We start from the raw sequence: 17,486 nt of genomic DNA, 5'->3' as shown, positions 1-17,486 counted from the left end.
CAAACTTGGGAGGAGTCCTGAAATTATGCAAGGTGCTACAGAAATGCAACTTCCTCGCTGATGAATCCATAGAAGAGTATAAAGGCAGCAGGAGTATACATAAGAGGGAAATCAGGAGGGCAGGATGGGGACAGGAGATAGCTTTGGCAAATAGAATTAAGGAGAATCCAAAGGGGTTTTACAAATATATTAAGGACAAAAGGGTAACTAGGGAGAGAATAGGGCCCCTCAAAGATCAGCAAGGCGGCCTTTGTGTGGAGCCACAGAAAATGGGGGAGATTCTAGTTGAATATTTTGCATCAGTATTTACTGTGGAAAAGAAGATGGAAGATATAGACAGTAGGGAAATAGATGGTGACATCTTGCAAAATGTCCAGATTACAGAGGAGGAAGTGCTGGATGACTTGAAACGGTTAAAAGGTTGATAAATCCCCAGGACCTGATCAGGTGTACCCAAGAACTCTGTGGGAAGCTAAAGAAATGATTGCTGGGCCTCTTGCTGAGATATTTGTATCATCGATAGTCACAGGTGAGGTGCCAGAGGACTGGAGGTTGGCAAACGTGGTGCCACTGTTTAAGAAGGGTGGTAAAGACAAGCCAGGGAACTATAGACCAGTGAGCCTGACCTCAGTGGTGGGCAGGTTGTTGGAGGGAATCCTGAGGGACAGGATGTACATGTATTTGGAAAGGCAAGGACTGATTAGGGATAGGCAACATGGCTGTGTGCATGGGAAATCATGTCTCACAAACTTGATTGAGTTTTTTGAAGAAGTAACAAAGAAGATTGAAGAGGGCTGAGAAGTAGATGTGATTGATATGGACTTCAGTAAGACGTTTGACAAGATTCCCCATGGGAGACTGATTAGCAAGGTTAGATCTCATGGAATACAGGGAGAACTAGCCATTTGGATACAGAACTGGCTCAAAGGTAGAAGACAAAGGGTGGTGGTGGAGGGTTGTTTTTCAGACTGGAGGCCTGTGACCCGTGGAGTGCCACAAGGATCGGTGCTGGGTCCTCTGCTTTTTGTCATTGACATAAATGATTTGGATGCGAGCATAAGAGGTACAGTTAGTAAATTTGCAGATGACATCAAAATTGGAGGTGTAATGGACAGCGAAGAGGGTTACCTCAGATTACAACAGGATCTGGACCAGATGGGCCAATGGGCTGAGAAGTGGCAGATGGAGTTTAATTCAGATAAATGCGAGGTGCTGCATTTTGGGAAAGCAAACCCTTGTAGGACGTATACACTTAATGGTAAGGTCCTAGGGAGTGTTACTGAACAGAGAGACCTTGGAGTGCAGGCTCATAGCTCCTTGAAAGTGGAATCGCAGGTAGACAGGATACTGAAGGCGGCGTTTGGTATGCTCAGAGTATTTAGTAGAGGAGTTGGGAGGTCATGTTGCAGCTGTACAGGACATTGTTTAGGCCACTGTTGAAATATTGCGTGCAATTCTGGTCTCCTTCCTATCGGAAAGATGTTGTGAAACTTGAAAGAATTGAGAAAAGGTTTACAAGGATGTTGCCAGGGTTGGAGGATCTGAGCTACAGGGAGAGGCCGAACAGGCTGGGGCTGTTTTCCCTGGAGCATCGGAGGCTGAGGGGTGACCTTATAGAGGTTCACAAAATTATGAGGGGCATGGATAGGATAAATAGACAAAGTCTTTTCCCTGGGATCAGGGAGTCAAGAACTAGAGGGCATAGGTTTAGGGTGAGAGGGGAAAGAGACCTAAGGGGCAACTTTTTCACGCAGAGGGTGGTACGCGTATGGAATGAGCTGCAGGAGGATGTGGTGGAGGCTGGTACAATTGCAACATTTAAGAGGCATTTGGATGGGTATATGAATAGGAAGGGTTTGGAGGGATATGGGCCGGGTGCTGGCAGGTGGGACTAGATTGGGTTGGGATATTTGGTCGGCATGGACGGGTTGGACTGAAGGGTCTGTTTCCATGCTGTACATCTCTATGACTCTATAATGAGGATCATTAGCCTACATCACAATGGAATCTGACTCTTTCCTCACCCAATATATACACTTCCAGCAGGGTATGCCGATTGCCCATCAGGAATAGGAGCGCTGCCCAATTTTCATCACAATTTTCTTTATCACGATCCAAAGTCAACTGAAGCTAATAGCAATACCTCTCACTGACAACCAAGGGAAGACAAGTTAACACATCATAGACCAATCTTGCTACCCATAGGTTCCTGCCAAGCATAGGTAACTACTCTACACAAATCCATTAGAAGATTAAGAGACTGTGGGTTTTGATTGTACAAATTTGAGTATGATTGGCAATTTTGGTGAAAATTGTGCCGTTTGAGGATGAGACACGCTAAGTTTCTCTTCAAGCTCCTTTGACAACTGAATGCATGAACCATGAACCCAAATAGAGGTAACATTTTAAAAAAGTATTCTCATTAAAAGGAGATTTTTTAAAAAAATTCCCTTAGTGTATTTGAGAATTGTAAAGCGTGAAAATAGATAAATACCCCGGGGCCAGATGGGAGTTATCGTAGGATTATCTGGGAAGCCAGGGAAGAGATTGCCAAGCCTATGGCTTTGATCTTTATAGCGCATTATCAACTGGTATAGTGCCAGATGACTGGAAGATAGCAAATGTTTTCCCTTGTTCAAGAAAGAGAGTAGAGACAACCCTGGAAATTACAGATCAGTGAGCCTTACTTTGGTTGTGGGTAAAGTGTTGGAAAAGGTTATAAGAGATTGTAAAACCCATCATTGAGAAAGGAATAAGTTGATTAGGGATAGTCAATATAGTTGAGGGGTGTAGGTCGTGCCTCACAAACCTTATGGAATTCTTTGAGAAGGTGACCAAACAGGTGGATGAGGGTAATGCAGTTGATGTGGTGTATATGGATTGAAGTAAGGAGTTTGATAAGGTTCCCCACTTTAGGCTATTGTACAAACTACGGAGATTTAGCAGTTTGGATCAGAGATTGACTGGCTCAAAGAAGCCAGAGGGTAATGATTCATGGGAAATGTTCATCCTGGAGTTCAGTTAGGTGTGGTGCACCGCAAGGATCTGTTTTAGGCCCACTGCTATTTTCATTTTTATAAATGACCTGGAAGAGGGCATAGAAGGCTGGTTAGTAAATTTGCAGTTGAAACTAAGGTCAGTGGAGTTGTGGATAGTGGGGAAGAATGTTGCGGGTTACAGAGGGACATAGATAAACTGCAGAGCTGAGCTGAGGGGTTACAAATGGAGATTAATGTGGAAAAGTATGAGGTGATTCCCTTTGGAAGGAGCAACAGGTATGCAGACTACTGGGGTAATGGTAAGATTCTTGGTTGTGTAGATGAGCAGAGAGATCTCAGTGTCCGTGTACATAGATCCCTGAAAGTCGTCACCCAGATTGATAGGGTTATTAAGGTGGCATATGATGTGTTAGTTTTTATTGGTAGAAGGAGTGAGTTTCAGAGCCACGATGTCATGCTGCAGCTGTATAAAACCCTGGTGTGGCTGCACTTGGAGTATTGCATACATTTCTGGTCATCACATTTTAGGAAGGATGCGGAAGCTTTGGAAAGGGTTCAGAGCAATTTACCAGGATGTTGCCTGGTATGGAGGGAAGGTCTTATGAGGAAAGTTTGAGGGAATTGAGGCTGTTTTCATTAGGGAGAAGGAGGTTAAGAGGCGACTTAATTGAGATATAAAAGATCATCAGAAAGTTAGATGGGGGGGGGGGAAAACAGTGAGTGCCTTTTTTCTCTGATGGTGATGGCTGGCATGAGGGGACATAGCTTTAAATTAAGGGGAGATGTCAAAGGTAGTTTCTATATTCAAAGAGTAGTATGGGCATGGAACACACTGCCTCCAACAGTAGATTTGCAACTTTAATGACATTTAAATGGTCATTGGATAAACATATGGATGAAAATGGAAGAGTGTAGAATAGATAGGCTTCAGATTGGTTCCACAGGTCAGTGCAACATCGAGGTCCAAAGGGCCTGTTCTGCGCTGTAATGTTCTATGTTCTATGCTTGAGTGTGGTAACTGAACAGTATTTAGTATTTACACTGGGAAGGTGATGTTGTTGTGATATAATCACTCGACTATTACTCCAGAAACGCCATTAATGTTCTGGGCACCTAGGTTCAAATCCCACGATGGCAGATGGTGGAATTTGAATTTTTTTAAAAATCTGGAATTACAAGTCTAATGGCAAACATGAAACCATTGTCAATAATCAAGATATACCCACCTGATTCACTAATGCCCATCAAGGAAGGAAACTGCCATCCTTAACTGGTGTGGTCATGTCATTCGAGCACACAACAATGTGTTTGACTCTCAACTGCCCTCTGGACAATTAAGAATGGGCAATCAACACTGGCCTAGCCAGCGGTACCTATTTTTAATCACTCACAACGTGCGGGTAAATCACAAATTGGCATTTTAAACTGCACAGTCAATTTACAACCTGCAAGTAACCAAGGAGATGATGGCAAAGAACTAATGTCACTGGACTGGTATTCCAATGTACAAGATAATGCTCTGGTGATACAAGTTCAAACTTTAGAAGAAACTCAGGACAAGGGCAATTAGGGATTGGCATTGCCAGCTACCCCCATATCTTGTGAACTAATGCAAAAACCTGAATGTAAATTAAATGCCCTCAAACTATGTAAATTTTATTTCTCTTCTTGAGCTTACGGAGGAACTGCACTCCAATCAAGAGAACTAGTTATAAGCTCGAGTGTCCATGCAGCTGACCCCTGCTCCCATTTGTTATGATTCAGGTACAACACAGTCAGCCTTTTTTCAGAAACATACAATGGCAATTTATTCACCAAGGATAGGACTGGTTCTGCTAGAGCTTTCTCCCAGTCTTTTTAAAACTAGCACTTAAGATCACAGAACTTTGGTTTGCATAGAACCTTCCAGATCTAGACAATAGACAATAGACAATAGATGCAGGAGTAGGCCATTCTGCCCTTCGAGCCTGCACCGCCATTCAATATGATCATGGCTGATCATTCCTAATTAGTATCCTGTTCCAGCCTTATCTCCATACCCCTTGACTCCACTATCTTTAAGAGCTCTATCCAATTCTTTCTTAAAAGAATCCAGAGACTGGGCCTCCACTGCCCTCTGGGGCAGAGCATTCCACACAGCCACCACTCTCTGTGTGAAGTAGTTTCTCCTCATCTCTGTCCTAAATGGTCTACCCCGTATTTTTAAGTTGTGTCCTCTGGTTCGGCACTCCCCCATCAACGGAAATATGTTCCCTCCTGCCAGAGTGTCCAGTCCTTTCATAAGCCTATACGTTTCAATCAGATCCCCTCTCAGTCTTCTAAACTCAAGGGTATACAAGCCCAGTCGCTTCAGTCTTTCCGTGTAAGGCAATCCTGCCATTCCAGGAATTGACCTCGTGAACCTACGCTGCACTCCCTCAATAGCCAGAATGTCTTTCCTCAAATTTGGAGACCAGAACTGTACACAGTACTCCAGGTGTGGTCTCACCAGGGCCCTGTACAGCCAACTGCTCTATTGAGCCAACTGCTCCAATGTCAGGAAAATTGCTGCAAACTAAACCAACTAAACCCAGAAGGTGTAAGCCTGTATGATTATAGGAGTATACTTCAATATCACCTAGTGGTTTTTAAGGTTGGAACTTTATTTTAAGGATTGATTTCCCACTCATGACAGCACCCAACTAGATACGAAATTAATCAATAACCATTATTAAAATTAAGTGAAAGAGTACTCAAACTTTGGAGAAGTATCATGCTGCTATATCATACTCTGTGCAGATGTTACCAGCCCTAAGCATATACTTATTTATTCCTTGATTGCACATTTTATTTGATTCTTACAAATCAAATAATTGAACCAGGCAGTAACAAATAATTTGAAGCACTTTCCATTAAGTAATTAAGTGAAGCATTACTCCTAACTTAGCTAAATTTAAGTGACGCATTCATTCAGAATATAAATCCATGGCATATTGAGTTGGTCGGACCTACTGGGTGTGGACCTGCCAGTCCACTCCAAGAGTCAAAATCCTTCACCTAGATTAAATAATTTAAATTTGGCTTCCAACTAGTGTCACTTTAGCAGTAGCCTCAGACTTTCAAGGAAGGAACATGTTAAGGAAATTAGATCAGTGTGTAGAAATAAGCAGAGGTAGTAGGGAGCAAGAGGAAGGCCGAACACACTGACCTCAGAAGTTGCCTGAGAGTTTAAAAGAAACGTTGTGAAATATTGCTCGCTCTTCTGCTTTCCCTCCTTCTCCATTTAAAAAAAAATAACCAGCAATTCTATTGCACTTGTCATAGTGGTGTTCAGTCTCTGTTTTAATAATAGGAACTAAGACAACCTATTTACACACAGCAAGATCCCACACACAGCAGGAGGTAATTAAATAATTTCTATTTCAAGACGTCATTTAGAGTCATTGAATCTTACATAATTTTCCGTCCAACTCATCCATGCTGACTCGATTTCCCAAAACTAAATTAATCCCATATCCCTCTAAACCTTTCCTATTCATGTACTTATCCAAATAACTTTTAAATGCTCTAACTGTGCCTGCATCTACCACTTCCTCTAATAGCTCATTCCACATACAAACCACCTTCTCCAGAAAACGTTGCCCCTCTGGTACCTTTTAAATCTTTCTCTGTTCATCTTAAAATTATGCCCTATAGTTTTGAACCCCCAACCATGCATTACTATAACGCAAGTGAGTCTTTCTTATATTAGGTCATTGGATGCGAATATTGTGGATCAGGCCAGCACTTGTTGTCTACACCTGCTTTCACATGAGGTGGTGCTGAGTTGCATTCAGGAATTCCTGCAGTCCTTGAAGTGTAGGCAAACCAACAGTACTCCAACAGCAAGTGAAGGAATAGCAATACAGTTCCAAATCAGGGTGCTGATTTGTATATTCTGAGGTTGTATATTCTGAAGGGGCTTTTTAAAGCAACCCTGACGAGTTGCTGTAGTGGATCTTGTATGCAGCAGACACGGCTGCTACTGTGTTTATGTATTGGAGGGAGTGTATGTTGCAGTGGTGGAGAGGGAAACAGGCTAGTTCGCCCAAGGTGGTGTCAAGCTTCATCAGTGGTAGTGGAGCTGCACCCAGCCCAGCAACTGCTAAGTGCTCCAACGCAACGTGTAGATGGGGTACAGACTCCTGGGAAGAGAACAGTGATTTACTTACCACAGGAGTCTTAGCCTGTTCCTGTAGCCATAACATTTATCTTGATGGTCCATTTTCTGGTTAATGGTAACCTCCCCTCTTCCCCCAGGATGTTGATAGTGAGAGATACAGAGATAGTACTAGGATTGGATATCAAGATGAAATGGTAAAGATGCTTTATTGTTGGATGTAGCCATTGCCTGGGATGTGTGGGGGCTAAATGGTGTTTGATCAGCCCAAGTGCAGATGCTGTCTGTACTTTATTGATTAATAAACTGCCATGAGCCCCTAAGTGAGACTAGTACACATGCACAATTTAAAAAAAAAATAAAAATCAACCAACATCAGGTTATAGGCAAACAGGCTTATTTGGGAGCACTAACTTTCTGAGCATTGCTCCTTCATCAGGTGGTTGTGGGGTATAAGGAATTCTGAGGAATTAAAAAAACAACAATTTATTTACCTACGGAGTTGAACTGCAATGTCAAGGGTTCCAACTGCCATGCTTGGGCATATTACAATTACTTTAAGCAAACAAAAACTCAGAGCATGGTTTCACTTAATCAATTGCTTGCAACACTGACCCAGAAATAAATATTTGCTTTAAAAATTCAAGAATGCATTTGAGGGCATAAATATCAAAGCGTGAAGAGATTTCCTCTAATTTTGTTTAAAGAGGGTGATGAAATGTTTTGATTGACCCACCCGACAAAATAGCTCCATACTGATAAAAACAAATCATTAATCCAGTAGTAACTTCTGGAGTTGGATTTAAACACTTCATTAATTTAATCTTTCTTTGGCTTTCGTCCCTCAACATGCTCCTATCATCCCCATTTCCCAGCATCCTCCACTTCTATGGTCATCACCTGTATTCCTCTGTACTACAATTGTTCAGAGCTTGGCTACAGCCAGGAATCTTAACAGAACTAACCTGAACATCACAGTAAGAGGAGTCGTTCCAATGTGTACTTTTGTGTAGTGAGACTCACTGGTCTATGTTTAAAAAGTGTGACCTATTTTGATGCATTATGCACCTAAAAATAAACAGACCCATCTGTTTAAGTGGGCTCGTGATCTGCTTTGGAGGATGAATCTTGCTCCTAACATGTCAGTAAAGTTGACAGCTCCATTAATGATGGCAGCAGCTGTGTGCTGGAAAATAAGGCAAACACTTGGCTTTCTGTCGCCAAATAAACAAAGCAAATTGTGGCTCAAACTTTTGTTCCTATTTCTTTGGATTGCATGGGAAGGTCCACAGAATTATTACAATGCACCTATTGTGTAAATAAACAAACAGAGGAGGAACAGGAAACATTTAGTCAAAGTCTGTGAGAAGATTTGTAGCTCGGGTGCTCGTTGTTGTGGCTGAGTTCACCGAGCTGGGAATTTGTGTTGCAGATGTTTCGTCCCCTGTCTAGGTGACATCCTCAGTGCTTGGGAGCCTCCTGTGAAGCGCTTCTGTGATCTTTCCTAGAGGCATGGCACTCATCCTCAGATTCAATCAATAAACATATCGACCTGGACCCAATATACCGACCACTGCAGCGGACAGCTAGAACTGACAACCGGAAGCAGCAGATTCAAACCATTACAAATGCTGGAGGAAAGATCACAGAAGCGCTTCACAGGAGACTCCCAAGCACTGAGGATGTAACCAAGACAGGGGACGAAACGTCTGCAACACAAATTCCAAGCTCGGCGAACAGAACCACAACAACATTTAGTCAAGTTAATGCAAGGCTAAAATTAGGTTAAGTGTCAGAGTGTTCTTCATTTCGAAGTAAATACTGAACCAGTTGATCAGGGTGATAACTTATATGGTGAACTATATTCACTGAATTCTTTTAAGTGAGTCAAGGCTCAGAGTGTTACAGTAGAGGGAGAGGGCTTCGTCAAGTAACAGTGCTCCAAAAAGCTTATACTTTCAAATCAACATGTTGGACAATCGGCCAGAGGATCTCTTGGATTATTGTCAATTATCGAACAAGAGCAGACAGGATATTTTCCAGACTTGTGTCCCCATGACTCAGCTGAGCTTTTACTTCAGACTATAAGATTGCAGATGGAGTGCAAAGTGCATGTTGCATGATACACTCTGCACATGGCTAGCATCCTGGAGGAGCTTGCAGCTCTTTTTGTGGCTTTCTGTCACTTTTCAACTGTTTAGGTAAAGTATTAGTTTCCATCAATGACAACATGCAATGAAACAGCATTCTTGACTCCACTGAAATGCAGTGTAAGGGAAAAATGATGTTGAACCAAAAGGGTTTGAAATTATGATTGGTGGCTAAACACTTTATCAAACAACCAAGCTTAACAGGAGAGCCATAAAGGATTGTTTAAGTGGTGATGAGGAGGATTAAATGATGACAGCTGACACAGTTATCTTGGGTACTAGGTTACCAATCACTTGTGGTCAAGGTGTTATTCTTCGTACATTTAAAATTCCAATAATGGTTCAAACATCATATCGTAAAGTTCAATGGAAACACTCAAAAGGAAAATTAAAAAGTACAGTGCCAATTACCAAGGTGATGATGAATTCAAGCACATGCAGCAGCTGCCACAATAAGATGTGAACCATGATGTTGGACTCCGCATGGTCCCCACATTATGGATTCCCAAATGCAGACATATCCAGGGAAGCAGGGCAAACAAGTCAGGCACTAACCACCTTCGCCACAGTTCACTACCTCAACCCAGGGTTAGCCACCTTGGCCAGTCCCAGGAGAAAATCCACATGGAGGCCATTCGATCTGCCCAACCCTACCCACACAAGATATGGATAGATCAAAAACATGGGGCTAACGAGTGAATCAAATATTTTAAATAATTAAATTGGAGCTAACTAAATTAAATTAGCCCCATAATAATAAGTCAGAAAACAGTTTCCTATGGGACTGCTGTAGGCAATACTCTCTACCCCAGATGCCCAATAAGTATTCTGTCGCAATATTTTTAACCAAACTGTTCAGACATGTGATACACTCTAGCTCAGGACGTAGGGATGCCTTCACTGCGCCACAAGAGCTCTCACACTAGTTCAGTTTTTAAACAGCATGACACAGCTGAGCCTCCATGTAAACCTCTCCAACATCCCAGCAAAGAAAAAAAGAACTAAATTTTTCATCAGCGCCATGGCAGGGCAGGATAGAGACAGGTCCATAATTTCCAATTGTGAGACTTGCCAGCACTTTCCTGCCTTCAGCTCATTCCCAGCAGACCACATCTATTGCTTTCCCACTGGTTTCCTGCAGTGATGGGAAGTTTCCAGTTGGCAAACAGACTGCCTACAAATATTGGAAAGGAGGCAGACTCCCAGTTGATGGTGAGAATGAGGAAACAGCATATAAGTAAACCATACAGTCTCTTGAGCCAGTTCCTCCTTTAGTGGCTGATCTATGGCCTAACTCCATATCTCTCCTTCAGCCCATATCCCTTAAAACCTTTCCTTCAGGAAAATGTACCTCAGATTTAAAAATCAAACATGCCCAACATCCACTGCTATTTATGGAAGAAAGCTCCAAACAACCACCACCCTGTCTTTTCTTGTTAATATCTTGAATACTTTGATCAGATCACTTCTTAACAAAGTGTCCTTTTGGAATCCTCAATATTCTTGAGCTGGAACATGGAAGAGGTGGTTGCCTCTTGTTGACGAGTCCAGAACAAGGGTCAAATGTTTAAAAATTAAGGTCATATTTTAGGACTGAGATGAGGAGACATTTTTTGTGGGCCACACATCTTTGGAGCTTTCTGCCAAGGTGGCAGGGGGTGGAGCCATTAAACATTTGCTAGGCAAATGTCGATTAATTCCCTTGACTAACCAAAATAAAAGTCTAAACGCTCATGTGTATTCATAAAACAAATCGCTCAGCCATGATAGTATTAAATACTGGAGTAGTTTATCAAAGGGGGTTAAAATGGACTCTTTCTGTTCTCAATCCATTCGTGTGAACTCCCGTCACCAATTGATGCACAAATGGCAACAAAATCTCACCTCGAGGATAAATCTAACAGTAGTAATTGCTTAGGATTCCTGTAGTTTCGTGATAATGTCCCTGCCTCTGGGCCAGAAGGCCTGAGTTCAAGTCAGGTGTGTGTCAGAACAGGTTGATTCCAAATTCTGTGGATGCTAGAAATTTGAAATAAAAGGGAAAATGCTGCAGAAACTTATCAAAAGCTACTGCCGGACATGTTGCGCTTTTAAAATTGCAAGGAATTTGAAAAGAGGGACTGGAAGGGGTTTCAGCCATCTTGAGGTACCTGCTCTTTTCCTTCCTAGCAGCAAGTTATCATTTCTTCATTGCAATGCCCGCCAGTTTCCAAAACCAACATGACTTTTTTTAGTTGAATGGTGAGTATTCCCTCATTACTATTACTCTATCCAAATTGGAGCGTCCATGCAATTCTATGCAGGGTCAGGACCGAGAAACTATCCAAAGGTCAAAGTTCTAATCAGACAACAAAGTTTCAATCCATAGAAGAAAGATGAAGTCCATATGGCCCCATGCTTGTCTCAGTAATTTTCTATTAGAAATAAAAGCTCATGAACCCTGTTTCCCCTGCTGTTTGTTCTGAACTGACAATTTTTTCCTTCTTACATATGCTCCAAGATTCCTATTTTGAACAAGAGTCTGCTTTTAAGGTTTCGCTTTCCAGGTCACAACAAGGTACTGCTGAATAACTGTCAAATTGTTCTTCACTGTAAAAGAGTCAGACAATGCCAGAAATTATTGAGCAAGTTTCTTCTGATCATTGATGGCTGTTATTAAATCCTCCATGAGATAAGACTTCAGCTGCATTCCAACAAGTCTAAAAGTGGATTATTGCAGCTATTACCATTAGTCTGCACCACACTGCTGAGTGAGATAACTCTAGCTTTTTCCCCCTACCTTGTTCTGCTGCTGGAAAATCTGCTTCCATATATTATTTCAGGTAAGTACAGCCAACAGAATGGAATACGAGGACAGGGGTTACTGCCCTGCACAGTCAGTCTGAATATGCATCAACATGAAATAGATGATCACACAGAATCTTTCTCAATCATCTTGTCGTGGGCATTTTGGAATAAGCAATAAATTCTGGCTTTGCCAGTGACTTGTTAATATCAGAACAACTGTCAGCACACAAGAATCCACCTGTGACAGACCTAATGCAGCTCACAAAATGTAGTTAAACCTGCTAATACCACCACCTCCATCTTTCAGAAAAACTATGCATTAAGTGTCATTCTTCTTCACTTACAGATTGTATAACGCAGTGACCGGTTTCCACACGGACGGTTTAATTTTGGCCTTTTGTGCATTTGCCTCTTTTTATCCCATCTGTGACACCCATCCACTATAATCCTGTGCTTCAGGGTTCCCTCACAAACCTTTTCGCCTGACCATCCATCACCACCTCAATTTAAAGATGTCTTGAATCCCTATTAAGTAGAATATCAATAGTTCCTTCAAATCAGTTCCTCCAGTCTTGGATATACAATTCCCGGTATCTAACTCCATGTGGAACAGTTTAAGGCTCAGTTTCTATGAAATGTACAGGATTGATCAACGATGTCAATGCACTTTTTCCCTTTAAGCAAACAATTGAACCTCTCTTGTAATCGGTTCACTTTAACCTCAATTGAGGTGAGCAAGAATTCCAATTAACAAAAAACAAGAGTTTCCACTTTGGGCTCAAAACAACAAGAGAAGCCAAAGTGAACACTGGTTTTGAGAAGCCATTCAAATATGAGGGAACATGTGTTCTGATATTAACAAGTCACTGGCAAAGCCAGAATTTATTGCTTATTCCAAAATGCCCACGACAAGATGATTGAGAAAGATCATTGCAAACATTTGCAGTCAATGTGATTACAGCCACAGTACTGTTCACATTTACCATCAGAAAAATATCCCACGAGTGAATGAAGTTGTAGTTTAAAATGTAACTTTTTTTTTTGAGTTGCATTTATTCTTGAGTTGTTTGAACAATACAGATAAAAATGGGTATTTTCCAAAAACATTTTTAATCGCCACGTCAATACAGCTCCGGAGTGTAATCCTATAACCCAGCTAAAAAAAGACCAAAACACAACCTTTCCTGGTACTCTGTATGATTCAGCATAGCAGCAAGATCATTTCAAAAATTGTTCAAACATTTAACATTTTTCTTGTTGCACACAGCCTGCTTTTTAAAAGCCTCCTTATAGGTTCATGAATGGGTGCAATTAATAGAGATTTGCAATAGTGATTAATCTAGTTGGGCACGGACCAGTTTTGTGTATGGGCCTGGCTTCTAGCTAATGTTTTTGTTAACTGGGACAAAAGCACACCAGTACTTTCATAGCCATTGCAGTCTCTACATCAATGCACATCTTTGCTTTCTATTTCAAAAGATTATGGCACCTCAGGTTTCATTGAAGACCATTTGTAGATGAAGTTCCGGAATTGTTTGGGACAACTTTCCCAATTTACCAGAATTACATTAAAAATGACAAACAAGGCTAAATATCAAGCCAAGGAACACAACAATGACAACCATGAATGTAGCAACTCTCACAATGTAATAGTTCAGGCCATTTAATTATGAGCTAATACTGCACAGGAGCAGGGTGAATTTGAGAGGGATGGAGGCTGATGTTATAGGCAACATGAGTATTGAATGTGCTCTTGAAGACAAAAGTTTCTGCACTAAAATTTCAGGTATACGAATGATAGAGACATCGATTATGTTGCAAGCTGGCATCCAGAATCAGAGGAACAAGAATGGAGCAAGACTTTGTAGCTTAATTGGTCTTTTCAGAGTCACTGGAGCTAATGCAAAGTCACCTTCACAAGATCATCATGTCTCCACAACCACTGAGTTCAGATCTTTATTATTAGCATTCCCAAATTGACTGTGTTTGAATTACCATGCATCCATGTTCTCTACTCAAATAAGTACACATAGGCCCATCAACCAAGTGCCAGTGGGATGGAAACATTTGGAGTCAGTATAGAGTGAAAGCAAGTTATCCTTAATCCCAACGGATTGCCTATAAAAGAGGAAGTGGAATGGCTCTTATTTTTGATATGCATTTCTGACCTAGTTTGGATATACTAGGCAGAATTCCAAAGCTGCAGACAAAATGTGGATGTAAGATAACTGGCAAAACAGCCAGAGGTGACAAGAGAAGAAATGATTTTAAGTAGCAAATTGGTACAATCTGGAGTTGAAAGACTGGTGGAAAAACATTCAATCATATTTCAAAACAGCAATGAATAAACTCAAGTGAAGGAAATTTACAAGTCTGTAGTTAATGTGACTTAAGTTTTCAAAGAGCCAGCAGACACACAATGGACCAATAGTCACCTTTTAATACTGTCTGTCTTTTTTTTTGACTCAATGATCATATAGATACAAAACCAAATTGGCCCAGACTCAAAAGCATATAATTAGTAAATAGGAACATGTGGTATCAGATACAGAGACAATGTTAATACATTACATTCACATTGAAGCCTGAAGCCTCTAGTACAATTACAGTATATTAGTGCTGACTGAACGTCTTTGTACTGCAAAAGCCATCTGTTCATACCACAAAATGATTTCTATGGTTCAGTATCCACATCAAAACACAAGTATTGGCAATTGTGTCAAAGTTTTGACTTGCAGGTTTTGTTCTTAAGCTTCCCTTAAGGTAGATTTCAGTGACCTGTAACCAACATGGACACCCTGATAGTAAACTGAGGGGATAGCTTTCACAGATGCATAAGTTACATTGGTGATGGAGTATTACTTTGTGGGAATTTATCAGGGACTTTCACATTCAAGAGAACTGTCAAGATCACTTTTCATTACCTTTAAATCACAGGCACTAAGAGGGAGTGTCACACAGGAAAATCGCAGTTGTATGAAGTGATGGATGAGAAAGGGTTAATCTTGGAGCTAAACTGAAGCTTTGCCCATTCTGATACATAATGCAGCCACAGGGTTATTATTCTGCAGGTCAGCACCTTGTGTAGCATGGGCTGATGTAGTTGAAGACACTCAGTTTTGTGCCCCTCACATACAATAAAACCTGTATAAAGTTACTAAGATGCAATCTATTGAGGCTTGTTTGTGCACCCTTCATAAGAAATCACTGCAGTTTCCCTGAGACTAGCATACATATGAATGAGTATTAGCATTAACCAGGAACTGAACTGAACTAGTTACCCTGGCAACTATGTTGGGTAAAAACAATGACTGCAGATGCTGGAAACCAGATTCTGGATTAGTGGTGCTGGAAAAGCACAGCAGTTCAGGTAGCATCCAAGTAGCTTGGAAATCGACGTTTCGGGCAAAAGCCCTTCATCAGGAATAAAGGCAGTGAGCCTGAAGCGTGGAGAGATAAGCTAGAGGGGAGAAAGTAGCATAGAGTACAATGGGTGAGTGGGGGAGGGGATGAAGGTGATAGGTCAAGGAGGAGGATGGAGTGGATAGGTGGAAAAGAAGATAGGCAGGTAAGACAAGTCCAGACAAGTCATGGAGACAGTTACTGAGCTGGAAGTTTAGAACTAGGGTGAGGTGGGGGAAGGGGAAATGAGGAAATGAGGAAACTGTTGAAGTCCACATTGATGCCTTGGCGTTGAAGTGTTCCAAGGCGGAAGATGAGGCATTCTTTCTCCAGGCATCTGGTGGTGAGGGAGCGGCGGTGAAGGAGGCCCAGGACCTCCATGCCCTTGGCAGAGTGGGAGGGGGAGTTGAAATGTTGGGCCACGGGGCGGTGTGGTTGATTGGTGCGGGTGTCTCGGAGATGTTTCCTAAAGCGCTCTACTAGGAGGCGCCCAGTCTCCCCAATGTAGAGGAGACCGCATCGGGAGCAACGGATACAATAAATGATATTAGTGGATGTGCAAGTAAAACTTTGATGGATGTGGAAGGCTCCTTTAGGGCCTTGGATAGAGGTGAGGGAGGTGGTGTGGGCGCAGGTTTTACAGTTCCTGCAATGGCAGGGGAAAGTGCCAGGATTGGAGGGTGGGTTGTTTGGGGACGTGGACCTGACCAGGTAGTCGCGGAGGGAACGGTCTTTGCGGAAGCCGGAAAGGGGTGGGGAGGGAAATATATCCCTGATAGTGGGGTCTGTTTGGAGGTGACGGAAATGTCGGCGGATGATTTGGTTTATGCGAAAGTTGGTAGGGTGGAAGGTGAGCACCAGGGGCATTCTGTCCTTGTTATGGTTGGAGGGGTGGGGTCTGAGGGCGGAGGTGCGGGATGTAGACGAGATGCGTTGGAGGGCATCGTTAACCACGTGGGAAGGGAAATTGCGGTCTCTAAAGAAGGAGGCCATCTGGTGTGTTCTGTGGTGGGTGCAACATGGCACAGTGGAAGTGTCCCTACCTCTGAACCATAAGTCTGAGTTCAAGTCCCACTCCAACATAGGTGTATCATATATCTCAATAGGTAGACTTCAAAGCATTCACTGGATGTTCTTTTGGTGCAATGGTAGTGTCCCTGAGATCGGAGTGCTGGATTCAAGTCTCAACTGATCCAGAGGTATGTCATAACTTCTCTGGAGAGGTTTTTTAGAACATATCTATAGACTTACAAACTGTGCAGCTCCTGCTGAAGCTGATTTCAAGGCACAACGAGTACAAGTCCAGCATATTCCTAAAAGCATATCTTTACAATTCTCAGGGGTTTTTTTTAAAACTTCTCCGAAATGTTTCTAAATAAAATTATAAGCTTGTCCAAACGTAAATGTACTGCAAATTTTAGACTCCAGTGAGAACCTAAAATGTTTGTCATTAGCAGTTTCTTCCACTTACTCCCATACCAGTGGAGATGGGGGCATCTCAACGGGCTGAGCAACTATGGAGCTGATAAAGCTTTTAAATGCAGACTGTGGATTGATGCATAGTGGAACTTTGTTCTCTTTCTGCTGTTCCAGAATGAATTGATGAATGAGCTCTTCAACTTGCCAAACAGATGTCAGGTTTTTTTTCAAAGCGGTCATCAAATTTTGGATTAGTGATGGATTCAAAATCATTGGTAAAAACACATCCTGTACGTGTGGTATAACAGCATTTGCACATACACGTGTGGTATCAGAGGTGTCCTTCATCCAAGCATGGATGAGCCAGGGCATCCTTTGCAGGCAGGTTTTGATCCTTCAAAAAGAATAACATTCTGCAGGGGTGGTGAACAACTTCATAGGTAGCCTGGCTGGATGGTGTGTAAAGGACAGGAACTGATAGCTGTTTACGAGGACCCCTGAGTATGTGAGCCTTGGCACCTTCACATGCTGTCCACATGGCTTCTAGTGATGGAGTTCCCAATAGATCTGTGAAGAAGTCCAACTGTTGAA

The 17,486-nt window shown here is 42.0% G+C and overlaps 1 protein-coding gene across 3 annotated transcripts in view; it reads right to left on the bottom strand.

Annotated features, from left to right (window-relative positions):
* The window catches only part of LOC140483870 (metabotropic glutamate receptor 7-like), a 751,467-nt gene that overhangs the window by 635,159 nt on the left and 98,822 nt on the right, over nt 1-17,486 (bottom strand). The gene's annotated exons all lie outside the window — the stretch shown is intronic.

The sequence above is a fragment of the Chiloscyllium punctatum genome, chromosome 12 (genome assembly GCF_047496795.1).
Source record: "Chiloscyllium punctatum isolate Juve2018m chromosome 12, sChiPun1.3, whole genome shotgun sequence".
Lineage (NCBI taxonomy): Eukaryota > Metazoa > Chordata > Chondrichthyes > Orectolobiformes > Hemiscylliidae > Chiloscyllium > Chiloscyllium punctatum.
This window is presented reverse-complemented; position numbering and strand designations above follow the sequence as displayed.